General features: G+C 40.4%; 1 protein-coding gene and 1 pseudogene across 2 annotated transcripts in view; one reads left to right on the forward strand and one right to left on the reverse strand.

The window, feature by feature from the left end:
• Lypd6b (LY6/PLAUR domain containing 6B) overlaps positions 1–21,254 on the forward strand; it is a 195,358-nt gene that overhangs the window by 30,680 nt on the left and 143,424 nt on the right. The gene's annotated exons all lie outside the window — the stretch shown is intronic.
• Positions 3,451–19,654, reverse strand: LOC100730965 (tubulin alpha-1B chain-like; annotated as a pseudogene).

The following is a 21,254-nucleotide window of genomic DNA, read 5'->3' on the forward strand; positions in this document are numbered from 1 at the left end:
TGAGAAATTCTTCCTCATTTCATTTTTTCCAGAGCCTCATTCAATTGCTTGTTGTTACCAATTCAGAGAGACCTGGTGGGGGGGCTTTCAGATTGTTCCACTTGATTGCCTCCTGGATTTGCCTTTGGCAAACTGGATGTCTGGGGTTGCATCTTGTTTAAGTGTCTTCTCATTTTATTTTCTCTCTTTATTTAGTTTAATTTCTGGGGTGATGCTTGTAAGTTGCTTATGGTGAGTTGCTTTATTGTTGGTAGTTAGGATGCTTAGGTGATGATTACTCCTTTGAGGTATCTTCCTGGTGTAGCAGGTTCTTGGGTTTTGACTCTGTTGGAAGATCTTACCGCTTCAGTTTGCTGGAAATGAGAAATTGTTGCTTGTTTGGCCCAGTCCTTGATTCTATGGCTCTGTGCCAGCATATTGTCCAGGACTCTTAGTTAATCCCAGTTATGGAATAGCAAGACAAATAGCTGTTTAGAATATGTCAATTTTGGCTGTGGTGATACCAGTATCATCAAACACAGCCTAGAAAACAACAAACTGAATTTACCCTTAAGTTGCAACTTTAATCGTATGATTAGATTTGTGGTTATATAATAAAATGTAAACAAATCAGATAATTATACGCAATATGAAAGTTTGTAATGTGCCGATTTTGCCCTTGAGGATTCTAATTTAAAATAGATTAAGGAAAAGAAGAGAAATAGATTAGAAGTTAGGTTGGAGGACAAAATGCTATCATGCCAAATTGGGCAAACTCGTGCAGAAGACTGAAGGAAAAGAAAGATGAAAGAGATAAAAGGAAGAATAGAAGACAACCACACCCACAAAGAGGTTAGGAACCACTTTTTAAAATTTTTTTTAAATTTTATTTAAGGAGAAAAAGAGAAAAAATAAGCAGAAAAAGGATACAAGTTATAAAGAATTTCAGAAAAAAATAAACAGTAGGATATCACTAGTTACTGGATTACATATTGTCATCTTAGAAATATTTGTTCAAGTTACAAAATTAAAGCATATAAAGTGGACATTGAAACAGTGAGACTGCAAACAGTTCTGTTCAATGATCAAACAAAACTCAGTAATATCATTGTCTATCTTATACACTTAAATATACATGCAGTTATATCGTTTAGAGCACTTTCTTTTCCTCTCTTTTGTACAATGACTATTACACATTTTGGGCTTTATTACTCCCATGGTTCTTATTACTTTTTTGGAAGAGAGTAAAACCAAATGTGACATAACAGAACAGAGTCAGTCAAATCAAAAGGGTGGACATAATAAGATAATATAAAAACATAATACAAGGAGATCAACAATGGTTACCATAATGCCTCTTGCTATCTCAAATAGAATTACCTATATCATCAGTTCGTTTCTTTCAAGCTGTTATGCCAGTTTTCGATAGAGTTTTTAGTTTCTTGGTAATCTCTTTGAACCTGTTTCACGTATTCTATGTTTTCTCTGTTTTCCCCATCAAACAATTCTCCCCTTTTTTCTGTTCTTCCATTCCACCATCTGTTTTTTCTTGGGTGGTGCTTAACATTTCTCTAACTATTCTGCTTATGTCTTGCTTCAGGTCATTAATAACTTCATTGCTGAACTCGTCTATGAGGCTCGGAGATAGCGCTTTATGTCTATTGGTGCCGTGTCTGCTATTGCCTGTTTCTCAGGATTGGGGGCCGAGGAGCCTTTCTTGTTGCTCCCTCTTCCCATATTATTTGTTCCTTATATACAAGCATATATAGGAGACCCAGCTTCCTTCCCTGTCGGCCACAGTCTGTTTGAATTGCACAGGCTAGGTGTTCTCACCCACTGCAGTGCACCAGGGAGTTACGGACTGGGTAGCCTATGCAGGGCCCGCCTCTCCAGGTCAACCTACGAAAGACTTCACCGCTAGGGTGCATCTCCAGGCGCTGGGACCTGGGTTGTGCTAGCCTACTGGGTCTCAGCCAGCAGCGTCACATAGGCTAGGCACTGCTCACCAATCCCGCTTGAGAGGGGGATATGTGACTGAAGTCACTACAGCGCCCTGTTCCGGCAATGTTCTGGCCAGGACAGAATGTCCTCTGGGCCCTGTTCTGCCTGGTCCCAGAATGTCCTCTGTTGGAGCCTCCTAGATCGTGGAAGAGTCCCAGTTTCCCTCACTCACCGCAGGTTGATGCATGGCTCCCCGCCCGTCCCGCTCTCAACTCCATTCACCGATTCCCGACCTCAGAGCTTTTGTGCGTCTCTCTCCCTGCCGAGCCGATTCAGACGCTGCAGCGGTGGCAGGAAACTCAAATTGCGGCTTCCAATGGCGCGGGCTCCAGCTTCCACGCTGAGGCTTTATCTGTTCCTGTTATAGCACCAGGATTGCATTCCCAGTTGGTTTCTCTCAGCCTAGTTTGTTCTTGGGTCACCAGGGCATATCTCCTCTTGCTTATGATTCCTTAGTCAGCACCATTCCTGGATTCTAAGCTGGGTCTCTCAGAGAGCCTCCGTAGCGGCTGCTGTCTGTCCGCCATGTTCTCCCAGAAGTCAGGAACCACTTTTATACTCATATACAAACAATGAAGGAGAAAGAGAAAAAAAATGAAAAAGAAAAGCAAACTGTCCACTTCCAGATTCTCTTTGGGTTCACTGGTAGACATCCTGTGCACGCAGAGCCCTAAATTGTGCTGATCTATCCTTGTAAGGCAGCAGTTGCTTTAAGGCAGAGGAGTGGATAATCTCACCAGGCCTTTCCTGAGACCAGACTCATTTGACTCACTGTAGTCCAAGCAGTTTCCACAGGTCTGAGCCCAGCAGTGAGCTGCTAGAGGAAGCCGGCAGTTTATCCAGCCCATGTCCAAAACGGCCCCCAGCTAATAATCTCTGTCTCCCCATGGAAGGACTAAGTCCTCTGCACTCACTGCCAGCCAGCGCAATCCTCCACACCCACTGCTTCCCTCCACTGCTACGTCTCTCTTAGAGGCCTCTGGGGCTGCCAACCATCACCATCACCATGACCATGCGTCCCTAGGTTCAAACAGTACCTGCAATGAGTCCTGTCTCAGGGCAAAGGTGCTGCCAGCTACTGCCTTCTTCTTCTCTGAAGTTTTTATTTTTACGCTCTATGTGAACTTCAGTTTTCACTTCAGAGTTTTGCTGGGCCCAGGGCACCCACTTCCTTCCTTCTTGTCTTTCTCACAGTGCTATATTCCAGCATCTGGATGGTGAGTCTCAGGGTGTTTCCTCTTTTGCTTACTCTGTTGCTTACTACTCTGCCATCTTAAGACTCTTTTCTTTTTTAAAAACTTTCTTAAAGCATTTGCTTTGAGACATGATGGAAAAATCAGAGGTACACATGGAAAAGTGACATGATCACAGAAGATCACAGACAAGATCAAGTGAAAATGATCTAACCCGAAAGTTTTAGTGCTTGTGAACTACCCTGAAGCTGAAGTTCAGGCTGAAAGGAATGAATGACTAGTAACTCTCTCCTTCTTCCTCAGCCTCTCCTTCAACAGAATCCACATCAGTCTCTTCATAATCCTTCTTTAGGGCAGCTGTGTCCCCTGGGCCTCAGAAAACTCCCCTTCCTCTGTTGTCTCACTTACAAATCAGAGAACAAAGGCATGCTTGGTGTGTGTCAGATCAAACTTGTGGTCCAGGTGAACCCAGGCCTCAGTGATGGGTGTTGTGTTGCTTAACATGCATGCGGTACCTTGGCCAGGTCTCCACTGGGTACCATGGTGGGAGGCTGGTCCTTAGTGCCAACCTGGAAGCTAGTGGGACATAAGTCCAAAAACTGAGCATTGTGCTTGGCTTTGATAGTGGCAATAGCAGTGTTGATATCTTTAGGGACCACATTGCCATAGTATGTAAGGCAGAAAGCCATGAATTTACTGTGGTGAGGGTCACATTTCACCATCTGGTTGGCAGGCTCAAAGCAGGAATTGGTGATCTCTGCTATAGAAAGCTGTTCATGGTAGGCTTTCTCAGCAGAGGTGACAGCAACATATTTAGGCAAAGGGAAGTGAATGTGGGGATAGGGCATCAGGTTGGCCTGGATATCTACCAGGTCAACATTTAGGGCTCCATCAAATCTGAGGGAAGCGGTGATGGAAGACAACCTGGTTAATATGGTGGTACAGCTTAGGGCAGGTAGGTGTTCCATATTGAGGTTTCTATGACATGTGATAGGTGGCCTTGTTGTCTACCATGATCAGAGTGTTCCAGGGACAATCAGAGTGTTCCAGGGTGGTGTGTGTTGTGAAAATAAAGTTGTATGGATCTACTACAGCTGTGGAGATCTGAAGGGCTGGGTAAATGGAGAGCTCCAGCTTAGACTTGCCATAATCAGTGGAGAAACGCTTTATCAGTAGGAAGATGAACCCAGACCCAGTGCCCCTGCTGAAGCTGTGAAAAATCAAGAAGCCCTGCAGATATGTGCCTTGGTAATTTTAAGAGTTTCTTCATGTTTTATTTTTTGGGAGTCTCCCATGTAGAAGGTCATGCCATGTACAAAGAATGATAATTTGACTCTTCTAGTATATTGCACTTTTATTTCTTCTTCTTGCCTAGTTGCTTATCCTATGCCGTACTGAACAGAAGTTGTGATAGTGGATATCCTTTGTCTTGTTCCTCATTTTAGAAAGTTTTCAGTTTTGCCCCATTTGATATGATGTTGGCAATAGGTTTGCTATAAATGGCTTTATGAGATTGAAAGCCATTCTAGACCTATTTTTCTTCAGTGCTTTTATCATAAAAGAATGTTGGATTTTGTCAAAGACCTTTTTTACATCTACAGAGATATTGAAGTGATCATGTGATTTTTGTCCTTGCATATGTTTATGTGATATATTACATTTATTGATTTGCATGCGTTAGATTACCCTTGCATCCCTAGGATGAAACCCTGGTCATAATGTATAATCTCTTTCATGATTTGTTGTATTTTATTTGTCAGTACTTTATTGAGGCTTTTCACATCTATCTTCATTAGAGAAGTTCATCTATAGTTTTCTTTTTTGGGTTGAATCCTCTTCAGTGTAGTGTTAGCTTCCAGGAATAACACATTCCCTTTCAGTTTCATTAAAAAGACTGAGAAATATTAGTATTAGATATTCTCTGCAGGTTTTGTAAAATTCAACATTGAATCCATCTGAACTTGTGCTTTATTTAGTTGGTAGCTTTTTAAAAAATTACTACTTCATTTTCATTATCTGTTACTGAATTAATCAGGGTTCTTAAATCTTCCTGTTTCAGTTGTGATAATTCTTATGTATCTAGGAATTTGTCCATTTCTTTTGAACTCTCTAATTTTTTGGCATGCAGGTTTATGAAACAGTTGTTAATAACTTTTTTGATTTCAAGAGTGGCCATTGTGATTTTGCCTTTTTCATTTTTAATTGCACTGATTTGTGTCTTTTCTTTTAGAAGAGATTGGCTAAGAGTTAGTCTGCTTTTTATTCTTTTAAAGAAATAACACTTTGACTATTTAACTCATTCATTTTTGAGGGAGGTATGTCAATGTCATTGATTTCTGCTATGATCTTTCTAATTTCCTTCTTTGTACTAGCTTTGGGTTCAGATTGTTTTCATTTTCCTAGGCCCTTGAAGTGTATCTTTAGATAAGATTTTTAAAAATCTACAGAATAACTCCATTCTGTATTTGAGGTGAGGGTTAAGTCTTGTGATTTTTCCCTGTACCATTTTTGCCATGCTTTGTTGTACAAAACAGCGTGTCCTTAAATGATGCAGAATGTGTTATGGCAAGTGAACAATTTAGTGCATTTTCATGTTCAAAGACTAGATTCCTTCCAAGTCTAGCTGTTCTAAGAGTAATTGATCCTGCTTACCATTCATAGGAATACAGCTGAGAAACTAAGTTAATGAACAAGTATTTACAAATATCTAAACTTTACTTGGATCTTTCAGAGAGCATTAAATGGACTTCAGTGAATGTCTCTAAAACTTCTGAGTAATATCTCTAAAAATTCTCTCCCCTTTTTCTTGTTCAACACCGCTCTGGGTCACTTCTCAAAACTCATTTTCCATATTCTATTCTTATCTGAAGTTCCAGGGACTTCTTCCCTTCCAAGTAATTTATTATGTAGGACATATTCGTATCTCTGACTTCCTTTAGTTTTTCAATAACTTTCAACCAAGGAGGGTCAAGGAAGCAAAAAAAAAAAAAAAATCAGTCATGTGTGGATGGAGGGAATGGAGTGGCCTTAGGAGAGCTTAATAGGAAAGGACTGTGGCTACTGAGTCATTAATAATAATATTTTTTGTTACACAGCTTTAGGGTATCATGCTCTGTAGTCTATGCTGGTCACTTTGGTGCCAATCTTTTCCTAAGAATAATGAAGTCATTGGAATAGAGCTATTTATATATGTTTGTTAATGGAAAACTGTTTATATGTTACATGAAACTGAATTGATTGGGATGACATGGAATTAACTGGAAGATAGGAGATCTAAAGGTACCACCCAACCCTGCTGTGTTGCAGGTCTTGGCTGATAGCATCTTATTTGTGTTGAGAAGCTGGTTGGGCAGGGAAGATGTGTGGTCTGGATGTTGCATGAGCCAGTTTGGCATTGAAGTTTGTCAGCGATGTCAAGGCATTGCTTAAACACTTAAACACAAGTCCCTGTGGTGAATTTCAATGTTCTAGTCTCCTGAAATTCTAGATATTATTATTTTTAGCAGGCTGACATCTTTTTATATCATTGAGTGTCCAGTTGCCCATGGTACTGGGTTGCATTTGCTATTGTCACAGTTGGCCTCAGTCCTACAGAAGCTTACACTGAAAGCATGAACAGTTTTCATTTTTATTAAAAGCATCTTAGGATTTTTCCCTGGGCAAATATGTTGGCTTGATGTATAACTTGTCCCCCACAGCAGTGTGAGTGTACTATGTTTTGAAGTATGGATATATAAATTCTTAGAAAAATTACCACTGGTATTTTGACAACCCTTGGAGTTTTGCATAAATGACAATTTGTAAATCAGTTGCTTTTGTGTGACTGATAGAAATGAGCATGTTTTGGAAGCAAAGCTCTGCATGATCTTGTTCTCTGCTCCTTTCACATCTTATTTCTCACATCTCTCCCTTTGATCACTAGGCTGCACCCTTTCTGGTCTCCATAATAGTCTCCAAACTTCTAGCCATAATCTGCCACAGGACTTTGGCATTTACAGTTTTTCTTCTTGGCATGTGCATTAACCTGTGAAGCTGGCTGTGTTTTGTTCTTCAGATTCATGGATTGGCTTTATTGAGAATGTCTTTGGCTGTCCATCAGTAATTTCACTTTTTCCTTTTGGCCCTTTATATTTTACATCCTGCTTCCCTATTGGTCTTCTTCTTTGCACTTTGTCAGTATCTAAAGATATAGTTTTTATCTTTTTTTCTTGTTGGTCTTTCTTGCTCACAGCAGAATGTAATCTAACTGAGGGTGGGGTAGACTTTATTCCCTACTCTATTGCTATCAACTGGAACAATAAGTACTCAGTAAATAAGAGCTGGATGGAAGGCGGGGAAGAAAAAAGTTGAGGATGGCTCTTGTTGGCTTCTGTCTATCCTAACTGACTTCCTTTGCAGTTTAGACAGCATAAGCTAAGCTTACAGTTTGCCCATCACTGTGAAGAATAGTGTGTGAACTTGAGGTTTCTGTCTCCCGGCAGGCTTCACAATTAGCATCTATAGGAAGTGAGCTCTCCTTAGAATCTGGTGTGTCCAGTGAAACTAGTAAACACCTTCGCCTACACAGTTCCACTGTTCTGTATATTTCTAAGAAGTCAACAGGTAGTAACAGATGTAGCCTGATTGATTTCTGGAAGGGTAATGACAGAGCATATTTGCTGTGGGATAGGGAAATGGAATCTTTGGCACTGAGGTTCCATTATCTTTTGTCCCTGGATAAAATGTGTATGACTTACTTATCATTTAATCTCACACTCCAGTACTGCTAGGTGAGGGGACAGCAGGAGAGGGAGTTGTGCGTGGGTTTGTAAATAGTGATAAGATGGTGGGAATGTAAAACTCAGCTTGGCGGGTCTGTCCTGGATTTTGCTGAGTCCATAGCAATACTTAATTAACTGTGCAAACATTCTCTTCAAGATAAGACTATAACAGTTGCCTTGGGGAAAATTCTTTGAGTCAATATTTGTTTGATCTTTTATATAGTATTTTGTCTTTGGTATTCATGCTATAGCAAAGCTTCTGTTTTAAATGCTATTTTCAGGGATTTGCTGTGTTTGCACACTAGGTCATTTCTGGAAAAGGGAAAGAGTTGGAATTGCTGTTTAAATAGAATTTCTAAGGGCTTTCAAAAGAATCTTTGAAAGATAAAATTGTTTCCAGCAGTTGACAATTATCTATTAAAAATCTATATTAAATACTCTGGGAAATTCTAAAATACATGAGAAGATCTTTTCCCTCAATTTGCTTATAATCTAGTTTTAGGAAAAGGCCCCAGTCAGAATAAATGGTATAATAGAAAATATATATACTGAACAATAATAATGGATGTGATTTATTGGGTGTTTAACAAGGGCTGGCCACTAAACTAGTGCTTCTCTAAACATAGGTCATCTCATTTAATTCTCTGAGGAGCCCAGCAAGGTAGTTGTTATTGGTAAGCATGAATTTTTACATGGAATAGTAGACAACATCACAGAGACTAGAGCTAGGAGAGACTTCTGAAACTGTCACCTGGCCTGAGCTGTAGCCCCCTGCTGGGTGGCTGAGTCTTTGGATCTTTTTGGTCCTTGCAACACCCTCCTCCTGAGTCCAGCCCCTGCTAGCACTTGGGATCCTTCCAGCCTGGATCTGCCTGTCTCCGATCCTGTCCCCTTAGTCCAGGTTGTTTATTCTCTCAGTTATGAGCATAGGCCCCCAGCGTGGGAGAGAGTGGGGTGCAGGTGCGAACAGAGCCAATGAAGGACAGCGGTCAGGGGTCTGGGGAAGGGAGCTGAAGCAGACATGGTTCACTTGGCTCCATGATGACTCAGTACAACATGAGAACCCAGATATGGTTTAGAGGTTTAAGAAGGTATGTGGATTCAGAAGCTCCAGATGCAATTTGTACTTTCAGAGATTTGCGTGGCCAAGTCATGACCGAGCTATTTAAAGAAGACTGAATCTGCCGAGGAGACCAGAGAACATGGCGGACAGACAACAGCAACTACCAGAGGCTCTCTGAAAGGTTCGGCTCAGAGGCCAGAAATAATGCGGACTAGGGAGACACGAATCAGTAGAGATATGCTCTGCTGACTCAGGAACGAACTGGGCTGAGAGAATCCAACTTGGAATACAGTCCTGGCGCTAAAATAGGAACAGAAAAATCTCGGTGTGGAGGCTCGACTCCGCGCCATCGGAAACCGGTTTGGATTTCCCGCCGTGCGGCGGCCGGCTATCTCCACAGCGGCTCAGCAAGGAGAGACGCGCCGAGCTCTGGGAGCGCCGAGCTCTGGGAACGGGAGAACGGAGTCGAAAAAAAAAAAAGGACGGACAGAGGTGTACACGAAAACTGACTGGTGGCGAGGTGAGTGAGAATCTGACCCCCCACCACAGTTTGACTCTAGCGGAGATCTCTCTGGGCGCCATTCCCCTCTCGGACGGGATTGGAGAAAAGTGCCTGGCCTGAGTGACGCTGCTGGCGGACTCTCTAGGCTAGACTAGCCTAACCCAGATCCCAGAGCCGGACGATGGCCCGGAGGAGCGACTGACTTCCGCGTAGGCTGCCTCCTCCGACTCCCTGGTGCGCAGCGGTGGGCGGGAACAACTAGCCAGCAAAATTTGATCAGGCTGTGGCTGACAGGCAGGGAAGCCGGGCCTCCTTTGTAAGATTGCATTTTATAAGGAACAAAAAATATGGGGAAGGGAAGCAACAAAAAAAGCTCCTCGGCCCCCAATCCTGAGAAACAGGCAATAATGGACGCCGCACCAGTATACATTAAGCACCATATTGAGAGCCTCATAGACCAATTCAGGAATGAAGTTATCAATGATCTGAAGCTAGAAGTATGCAGAATAGTTAGAGAAATGCTAAACACCACCCAGGAAAAAACAGATGGTGGAATGGAAGAACAGAAAAAGAGGGGAGAATTGCTTGATGGAGAAAACAGAGAAAGCATTGAGTATGTGAAGCAGGTTCAAAGGGACTATCAAGAAATTAATAAGTCTATACAAGACTGGCATAACAGCTTGAAAGAAACTAAGGACAGACTATCTGAACTGGAGGGCAGACTTGAAATATGGGAGAATGAAATGAAAAACTTCTTAAAAATAACAAAGAAACAAACAGCAATAATACAAAGACAAGAAGATGATAAGAGGAGCCACCACTTAAGGATTAAGAACATAGAAGAAGAAGTAGGGACACAAACAAATGAATTACAAAAGCTACTCACAGAAATAATCCAGGAGAATTTTCCTAATTTAGCAAAAGGTAAAGATACTCAGCTGTATGAGGCATACAGGACCCCAGCTACCTACAACCCTAACAGAGAAACACCCAGGCATATAATAATAAAAATCCCAGAAATTCAATACAAGAACAGAATATTAAAAGCTGTAAGAGACAAGAAACAGATCACTTACAAAGGAACACCCATCAGAATTACAGCAGATTTCTCTTCACAAACCATCAAATCACGAAGAGCATGGGGGGAAATAATTCAAGCTTTGAAAGATAATAATCTCCAGCCAAGATTGAGATATCCTGCACAACTGTCCCTGGAAATTGATGGAAAAACGAGGTGCTTCCAGGATAAAGAGGAACTGGGGGAATTTGCAACCACCAATTCAACTCTACAGAAAGTATTGCAGGATATTCTAAAAAAAGAAAAATACAAAGAACCCAGAAATAGTGGCAGGGAGGCCACAACGAATGGAGCAGAGAACAAAATGAAGAAGACAAACTGACAGCTACTGACAGAAAAAGAGCTCAACAGAAATGAGACAGAGAAGATTGGATGATAGGAACAGCTATTTTTGAGAAAATGACATCTTAATAGGTAATGCTGATTCAGTACCATCTTGTTTTGAAGTCTCATCTAGCTTTTGTTCTTCTGTCTCCAATGGTCTAACCAGGTTGTATCTTATTGGATTTTGTTATGTACGTTAGTATAAGCAAAAACCTTTTAAAGACAAGGAGATTATACAGAGACCATTGTTCATTTTCTGTTAGTCAATTCCAAATACTCTATAATGCTGTCATTCTCTTAAATGATTTTACATTGTTTTGATATACTTAATGCTACAGTATATGAAGTTGTACTCAAGGACTTCAGGGAGGGAGTCAATATGGTAACTATTTTTAAGTCGGAAATATCTGGTGGTGAAACACTATTCTGCTTAAAAGGTTATGTTTTGATCTGCCCTGTTTCGCTGTTATGCCCTCTTTTTCTTTTTCTCAATCTCCACTCCATTATATACTTTTTTATTGTTATCCATTTAATTAAAGGGAAAAATATAGCAGGATATAATATAGTAACCCACTTTGACTTTCTATTTTCTCGATTTGAAGCCCTGTATTACTCTCACCATCTTGTTTTTGACTGAGGTTCCTCTATTCTGTTTTGCTGAATAGCATCAGGTTCGAAAGTTTAGGCATCAGCTGAGAAGATAATGAGATTCATTATAACGCCCATTCTCGTTGACTTCTATCTACTTTTGAAGACCTACAATATCTCCAATGTTTTGGTTTTGTCGGTTTTATCCTTTACGGTTTTGTTCAATAGTATTACAACTAACGATATAGGCAATTCTATTAGAAATAGCGGGAGGCATTAGGGTAACCATTGTTGATCACCTTGTATTATGTTTTTATATTATCTATTATATCCACCCTTTTGACTTGACCGATTCTGTTCTGTCATGTCACATTTGGTTTTACTCTCTTCCAAAAAAGCAATAAGAACAGTGGGAGCAATGAAACCCAAAATGTGTAATAGTCACTGTACAAAAGAGAGGAAAAGAAAATGCTCTAAACTATATAACTGCATGTATATTTAAATGTATAAGACAGAAAATGATATCACAGAGTTCTAATGGATCATTGAACAGAACTGTTTGCAGTATCATTGCTGGAATGTCCACTCTACAAACTTTAATTCTGTGACTTGAACAATTATTTCTAAGATGGCAATATGTAATCTATTAACTAGTGATTTCCTACTGCGCATTTTTTTTCTTCTGTAAATCTGTATAACTTGTACCCTTCACTGTTTTTTTTTCTTTTCTTTTCTCCTTAAATAAAAATTAAAAAAAAAAAAAAAAAAAAAAAAAAAAAAAAGACTGAATCTGCCATGGAGACTTGTGAGCCTGCAGGCAAGGCCAGGTTAACATGGTTCAGGTCAGATGGGCAGGTTAATGTTTCTTTGAGGGTCAGCTATTGGGTCACCTCAGATTCTTTCTCTCTCTCTCTCTTTCTCTCTCTCTCTCTCTCTCTCTCTCTCTCTCTCTCTCTCTCTCTGCTTGGTTTCTCATTTTAGCTGCAGTTACTTCTAACAGACCTAGAAATCCACTAATAGGAACAATTATATCCTGAACAGGCTCGATTCTCCAAGTTGCAGAACAGAGGTTGAGGTGACATAAAGTTCTCTGCAGTTTTCCCTCTGCTTCCAGCTAAGGGAATCTGACTTACAGGGCCCACGTGTGGTATTTTTCAATCTACTATGTGTCAGTATAAGCTGTGGGATCCTTCCAATCCCAAAGACAAGTCCCAAAGAAAATGTTGTTATAGAAAAAATATGATACTGGAATCATCCTAGAAGGTGGCTAAATGAAATGTTCCTTTTTTGAAGGAAAATGTTACCTTATTTCAGGTAAGAGGTCTGCCTCTCTGGGCTTCACAGTAAGCTTTCCTGGGAAATGGATTAATTTGAGTTAACATTTATTGAGCTTCCAGAATGTCCTGTGAAATTGGTTTAAAATTTTAAAATACAGTTTATTTTCTGAATAAGTAATTCACTCATGTGTTTCAATATTTAAAAGATAGAAAAGAATATATAGTGAAAATTCTCTCCTGATCCATCCTCTTCCATTGGCTAGTTTCTACCTTCAGGGCAGTGTACATTATTGTTCTTTATATATTTCATTCACATACAATATAGTGTGCTCAGTCTTTGTAATCTTAAACAGAAAACAGATGTCTTTTCTCTTTAACATTGGGAGCTACTGGTGGTATAATCTCATGGAGGATCGCAAGTTCAAGCACAGCATGGGCAACCTAGGGTGTTAGTGAGAATCTGTTTCAAACTGTAAAAAAAATAAATAAATAGAAAAGGAGCTGAAGATGTACAAAGACCCTCGGTTCAACCCACCCAACCACAAAAAACAAAACAAGAACAAAAAAGGAGCTTCAAAAAATCAGCCCTGTGAATCCACGGATTCCACAGTCACAAATTCAACCAACCATGAATAAAAATATTTGGTGAAAAATTGCATTAGTATTTAACTGCACTAACTTTTTTTCTTGTTGTCATTCCCTAAACAATACAGTAGAATAAGTATTTGTATAGGAATTACATGGCATTAGGGGCAGTATAGGAACGATTTAAAGCATATGGGAGGATGTAAGGTAGTTACATACAAATACTATGACATTGAGTATTAGGCACTCTAGTAGATATGGATTTTGGTGTCTATGTGGTTCTTGGAACCAGTCCCCTTTGAGTACTGAAGTATGACTGTATTTCATAAAAAAGCGATACCATTGATAACATATAGCTGTATTTTAGAAACTTTTATTGTAAATCCATTGATTACAAGATTCTAGATGCTGCAGTATATTTATTTGCTACTCAAAGTCTGGTTCTCTTACTGGTATTACTGATACCTCCTGAGGACAGGGAGATTATGCAGAATCTCAAGCCCGCTCTGGACTTCCTGAGTCAGAACCAGAATTTTATATATTAACAGGTGATTTAGAGGTGCATGAAAGTTTAAGGAGCCACTGCCATCTGTCATTTTCACAGTGTTGGCCTCAGGTAGCATTCCACTTGGAATGAAGAAAGGGAAATGGTCTTGGAGGGAGAGTTTACTCCTTATAGTCACTATTCTAGGACTACTCAGTGGCTAAAATTCAAAGCGGGTGATCTTTTCTTAATTTGTGACCACAGATTAAGGTACCTTATAAACTTTGTGATTTTTTAAAATTCAGAAATCTTCCTCCCTCTTCTCTTTTGTGCCTTTTCATAAATCTGTGGCACCCACTATTGCTTCCTTATTGTGTAATGTTGATCCTGATTGGATGAGTAGAAAAAAATATGATAATAGAAAAGTGTTGAAGCAGCCAACTGGGCTTGGGTTGAATATTTCTATTTTGATAGGTCTCTGTGTTTATGCTTGTGGTTTTGTGTCATGTTTTGTAGTGTGTACATTTTATTGAACTTCACATTTCTGAGTGTGGTAGTCAGTTTTCTGTTGCTGGGACCAAATGCCCAAGAAAACAGTTTCAGGGAGGAAAGGTTTATTTTGGCTCATGATTTTAGAAGAAGTTGCAGTCTGTGGTCAGTCAGCTGCATTGCTTTAGGCTTGTGGTGAGGAAAAAGTATCACAGCTGAAGGGTGTGGAGGAGGAACTCTGCTCATTTTGTGGCATCCCGAAGCAATGTGAGAGGGAAGAACAGAGCAGAAGGGGCCAGGTACCAGGAGTAGTCCTCAAGGCCACACCCTCTTGTTCTACTTCTTCCCCTTTTCCTTTCATCATATCCCAGTAATATCATCAAATTATGATCTTATCAACAGAGCAACCTGCTGACAAGTTAGCACCCTCATCACCTTCTGAAAGTCTCACCTCTGAGCACGTGGCACTACCGGGGGACATTTAGATCTATACCATAGCACTGAGCAATTGGTTTAGACTAGGTGTATGTGTTTGTGTTAAGTTTCTTAGTGTGATAGGAGTAAATACTTAATGAAAAAATAAAACTGATAGCCAACAAGCCATGATTTCAAACTTTAGAAGTTGTTAAACCTCTTGCAAAGAAGGAAGGAAATTAAATTTGTTCTCTGTAAATGAAGGACTTCAGGTCAGAAATCATGAAAGCACCTCTGATTCCAAAGCTTTCATGTAAATGAGTAGGAAGAATTTCAGTATGACCTTAGTTTGGCCAGAAACTTGTGGAAACTATCATAAGGAAAAGGAAGTGAGAAGATTGGTATTTATTTGGGGGGAAGAGATTTTAATCACTAAATGTCTTTCTAAGAAGCAGGTGAGGTAAACACATACATTCCTTATAATTTAAAAACCAATATGGATAGAACACTTTTCTGAGTGTGTTATGGTAAGTTTGGAGGGTGAGAGACAATAGAACAGAAGCAGATATGAAGCAAAGCCCGTTTCTTGCAAGTGAGCCCTCTGAGCCTGGGAAGTGGGGAATCCCTCAGTCTTCCTGCTGACAGGAAGGAGGCTGCCAGGAAAGCTGGGCAAGCCCAACAGAGAGGGAGGAGCCCTGGAGAGGAGCCCAGAGGAGAAGAGTTCTGAATATGGGACAGTAGATGTCAAGGATGCGAACCCTTAGTGTACTATTGAAAGTTTTAAATAATTTGTTTATTTGAGCAGGTGTGTCTACAGTAATTTGAGACCTAGAAATCTGTTTTCAAGGAAATGCTTGACATATAGAAGAGGATCTGCATAAAGATGTTCTTTAAAGTGTGCTTTACAATAAATAAAAATTGAAAGTGAGTTAATTGTCTAGCAAGAAGGCATTGATAAGTAAATTGCAGTATATCCACATGATGGGTTGCATTACAGTTAAAGCAATATTTAGGATATGTTTTAAATTAGATATGAATTACAATAAAAATTGTATGGAAAAATACAGGAAAGAAATGTTGGTAGTAGTTTTGAATGTTTGATTAAGTTAAACAAAAACATTCTGTGCCTACTAAATGAGTTTCTGTGATATGTTACCATGAAAAAGAGAGAAACATAAAACCCCTCACTTCAATTTAAAAAGAAAGGAGGGGGGCTACAAATTGATAAAAATGATTACTTTTATCCATAATAAAGGAGGACTTTATCATGAATATTTTAAATCCAAGACATGCAAGGCATTTTTGTAAATTTCGTAGTTGTGTAGTGTCAAGGTTAAGATACGCTGGGGTTGCATTTGGTACCATGGGGAGGGGAGAGGAAGAGGAAACTCATGTAGTAGGCAGGGGTGAAACATTCCTGTAATCCGGATGTGCCCTTTGCAGCCCCCATACCCACCCCCAACATGACCCATTGCACCTCTGCTGAGGTCAGCAGACAGCCACTGAAATGGACAGCTACAGACAACTTCGTGACCAATGACCTATAAAATGCCATGAAACACCCTGCTGGCTCAGTTTGAATTCCTGCCAAATCACTTGTAACTTTGGAAGTAAACGATGGACTAGATGTGTGGCCAGGACACAAACAGCCCCAATCACCCTCTGAGAAGCTCTAGAGAGCAGGGAGCTAGCTGTCCAGCTCCCACAGGGGTTTTGCTTTTGATGGAGTTTAGTCACCTGGACATAGCAGGTTGATCTGAAAATACATTCTCTTTTTAGTTAGAAACCTTATTTATATATATTCTGTTTTTTTCTTAAAGACAATGTGGCTAGTAATATGAAGTGGCCAATGAATTTTAAAAGCTTCCTTAGGACTATGCTGGGGAAACTCTGTGAAGTGTTTGTTTTCAGCCTCTTTGTACAGCGATTGGAAGGGAATGGCTTTGAAGGTTTCCACATTTAACTTTTTTATGTATCCTTTGCCTTAGGTGGTGACCTGAACCACTAAGCTATATGAACACACACAACTTTAATTATTTCACATCTTCTCTCTCTCTCTCTCTCTCTCTCTCTCTCTCTCTCTCTCTCTCTCTCTCTCTCTCTCTCTCTGAGTCAGTGTCTTCTTGTATTGCCCAGGTTAGTCTTGAACTCCTAGGCTCAAGTGATCACCCTGCCTTAGCCTCTTGAGTAGCTGGGACTGCTGGTACACACCACTGCACCTGGCTTAATTTGTTTAATTTTAGCAAGTGTCACGATGTCAGGCCTGTGGGTCCCTCAAATGTCAAGGGCATTCCATCGGTAGTGGTGGAGGGCGTGCTGCTGTTACCTTGTATGTCTGCCTCTCTGAGAAGGTGCTGTGAGTTCTGGGTAGAGGCCCTAGTGTTTCCTGGCTCAGTGAAATCTTCACTTGTACTGACTTTTGCTTTCCTTCTGTGACATGCTCTGCATCTGTCACTGATGAGTTATTTGAAGGATATAGTTAGTGCCTTTCAGTAAACTGGTACCTTGAAATGTGCAGTTGCCAGCCAGGATGTTGTGTTTGGCATCTTGAATCCATTTGATGATTAGATCAGTGACCATAGCTCTCTCCCACAGAACTCTGGTTTCCTTCTGTGGTTGCCAAATGATGCCAAGCAGAACTCTCCCCACGCAAATGCCTCTAAGAGGAGCCCGAGGCACAGCCATAGGTACTAATTTCAAAGATGGTCACGGGAGGGCTATTTTTAAAAGTTGGAACAACAGACTGAAGGTATTCAGATCACTGTTACTACATTTTCACCTTTAAGGACCAGCTGTATTAACTACCACAGTAAGAGCGCCCTCGGCATTGTATGAAGCTTGGACCGGGGGCTGTTCACGCTGGTCCATCTCAGTGTAGGGGTTTGTGTCAATTGAGATGTTCAGTGAAAATGTCTTAAATGAGTGAATTTCCATTTCCTAGAATTTAACTGTGACCATACTACTAGAGTAATATTAAATTTAGTCTAGATATTATTGATGTTTAATACATTCTGGACTTTAACCATAGCTGGCAAATACCAGAGTTAACTCATAAAACCTACCCTGATGTTGATTGCTTTTGGAGGGTCATTTTTATTTTCTGTGGCTGCATTTAAAATGGACACCATTATGTGAGGTTTTTGCTGTACTGACGTTTTTGGATGACAATGTAGATTAATTCTGTATTAAAGTTCAAAAGTGATTCTGAACTACCAGCCTCCCTTGAAGTCTCATTACTTATTAAAATGCCATTTCTATTCACATTCTCTTTTTTTCCTTGGGTCATTTTCAGTAACTACTTTCTTTTTTAGCAGATTCAGGTATTTGAAAAGTAATTCACTCCCACAGTGGGAATTACAAGCCTATGGGGAAGGTGCGCTGGTGTTGGCTTGGATTTGCAGAGACAGGGAGCACCTGCAGGAGTGTCCTTTAGCCCCTCCCTCTGCCCAGTGCCGGCGGACAGAAGCATCCGAAGCCATCCCACCCAGAGGAATTAGCAGGTCTCCAGGCAAGGGGAGTTTGCCATTTCTTCCGGGCTTTGTTTCTCACAACTATTACAATAGAATCTATCTTGATTCCTGAATTCTGCACTCTGTCATGGCTATGTGCTTTAAGGCAATCTGCTTTACCTCTCCATAGTCATTGCTGCTTTATTTTCCAATTTACCCGACTAAGGCTGAGTAGGTATGGCTGTCACAACAAAGTAACAAACTGGGATTTTACCCAGCAGGGATGCCTTGTCTCAGCTCTGAGGCTAGACTGAAACCCAAGTTACAGCAGGCCTGGGTTCCCTCCGAAGGCTTGAAGCACGGATATGTCCTGGGCTTCGCTTTGGCTTCTGGTACTTACTTAGCTATGGCAGCACAACTTGTCTTTGCACAGTGTTCTCCCTGTATGTGTGTCTCTGTCCATATTTTACTCTCCTTAAAAGGACACCAGTTATGTGGGACTAGACCTACCCTTCTCCAGTGTGACCTTGTTTTAACTACGTATGCAGTGAGCCTGTTTCCATATAAGGTCACAATCTGAGGTACTGTGGATTGGGAATTCAATATGTGTCCCTGGTAGTGGAGGACATAATCCAGTCCACAATAGTAGAAAAGATCAGATGCAATTGAGTCGTATGGGGTCGCAGGTTGTGCTATTTCAAATTTTCTACTCTTTCTTGTCTTTATATACATACTATATTAGGAAGTGACAACATGGGACATGAAGGATTTTCTCTTTGCTTGGTATCCTACTTACATAGGAGTAGACAGAATTAATCTAGGTGAAGTCTTGGTGAAGTTGTAATATTTTTCTGTTAGACTATTAGTAACCTCTAATCTTCCCCTGAATTGAGCTGCTACCCTTGGAAGGTGACTGGATTTGAGCCTGGTGCTGCAAACAGATGGGGATGCAGGTGGCTTTGACAGAGGACTGTTGGGCCTTGCTTGTTCACTGGCTCCTTTGAGATCTCAGATAGTAGACATACTAGAGAATCAAAGGCCTTTGTAATTACTTCCCTCCAGCAATTCTTGCTAATGCCTGCAGAGTTATTTGTATGCAGTTGCAGGGACTGTGTCTAATTCCACTTTACATATAGTTTTAGATGCTGCCTCCAAATTGCCCTGAGCTCTTCACTGTCTTTAAGCTGATGATTTTATATAACACCATCATTTCTGAGGCTGTTTCAAAAGTAGAAGTCACCTGGTGTAAGAATATTAACTTGGATTCACATTTGTAAGGTGAGTTTTTAGTGAAGTATAATATGCATATGGAAAGTACATTTCAGGATAGAATTCAGTGAAATTTCACATACTGAATGCACCTGTGTAGCTGGCATCCACAAGAATAGATCCTCCCAGCAAGTCCCTCTGTCACGTTCCCTCCTAGTCACTTACCTCTCTCCACTATTCTCAATTCTATCAGTACCATTTTTCGAAGGTAGGGGAAGTTTGGAATTTTTTGTACTATTTAAAATATGTTAATTTTAAATTTTAAATATTTTAAACATACATTCTATAGCTATATACTTTTAATATATACTTTATAGCATGTGACTTTTTCAGTCAACATAATGTGAGGGGTCACCCATGTTGTTGCCTATGACAATACTTCATTTTACCTGTGTTATATCCCAGTGAAGCTTTCCTATTTTACTGATGAAAAGTTGAATTTATATACTTTTATAGTTAAGTATTGAAGTCACATTCTGAATGACTTTCCACACTCCCTAAAACAAAAAACAAAAAACAAAAAACTACACTTATGGAATTCATTTGCTTGTCTTAAAGATTTGCTGTGTGGGACCAGGGATATAGCTCAGCGGCATAAGCGCTTGCCTGGCAAGTGTAAGGTTGTGAGTTCAATTCCCGGTTACCTCCCCAACTCCCCAAAAGATTTGATGTGTGAAGGCCTTCCTCCTCCCTGGCTTTGTTTGTCCTCATGATATATTTGAAGTTTACCTTTATCTTCTTAATAACTATTTGCTGTGACTCTGAGGGTGCAGACATCTGGTTTGGTCTTTTAAATTTTCTAACAGTAATATGTGAAAAAAGATGAAAGCAATGCAGCGTGGCCATCAGGGCTACCCCCAGCGAAAGCACTGGGTGAGGTCATGTATCTTTGCTCCTCCTGCTTTGACAGTGTGGTGGGAGACAGAGCCCACAGCAGGAAGCACACTGTGGTTTTGATTGGGATGCCTTCTTTCTCATGATGAGTGATTGTGGTTGAGCAGACTTGCAAGAATTTGAAGGGGGAACTTGCATTAATGGTTTGTAGAAGAGAAAGAGCAAACATCTCCCTCTTTTCCCATACTAACTTTTGCTTTTTTTCAAACAGAAACGACTTGTTTCCTGAATGTGAATTATTCTACAAATCACTTTTTTTTTGTTTTGATCTTTGTCTGGATCATAGTACTTAATGATAATATGGTAAAGATTATCATGTCAAAATCCAAGAATTAGGATACATGTAAGATATTCAGAGCAGTGATGGACACTTATTAAAACCTCAGGAACTGTTGCTATTAATTAAATTTGTAGTGGTTGCTATTAATTAAATTATTTGGGGCTTCTTTTTGTCACAGTGGAAGGAAGGCCCAGGTTGGGCGGACTTCCATTATGTGATTAATAATCTCCCTCCCCATAGGAAGACTACCGGAAAAGCTTGTCAGCCAGGCCTGGCTAGATGCAGCCATAATTCAGGCTTCCTTTTCTACCTCACTGCCTGTAAGAACTGCGGGATTCGGGGTGTGGAACAGCATTCTCAATTTGCGCCTGGCTGCACCTGTGCCTTTCTACAGAAAACGCAGTGCCAGCATCTGGTGCAGATACTTCTGCTGTCAGATCATGAAGCTAATGCTGAAAACATGCCTTGGGCTAGGGTCTGAGGACTCAGGACAAAGTACCCTTCAATGAGCCTATAATGGCACAATAGAGGCAAACCTGCAGAGCAGTTACTAAACAGCAATGAGCTTTGTACACCCCATGCCTGGATGCTATACCCGCAAACAGAATTTGCTACTGTGTCTGTT

Source organism: Cavia porcellus, unplaced genomic scaffold, assembly GCF_034190915.1.
Source record: "Cavia porcellus strain 051 isolate PalLab524CR breed Dunkin Hartley unplaced genomic scaffold, mCavPor4.1 scaffold_12, whole genome shotgun sequence".
NCBI classification, from domain to species: domain Eukaryota; kingdom Metazoa; phylum Chordata; class Mammalia; order Rodentia; family Caviidae; genus Cavia; species Cavia porcellus.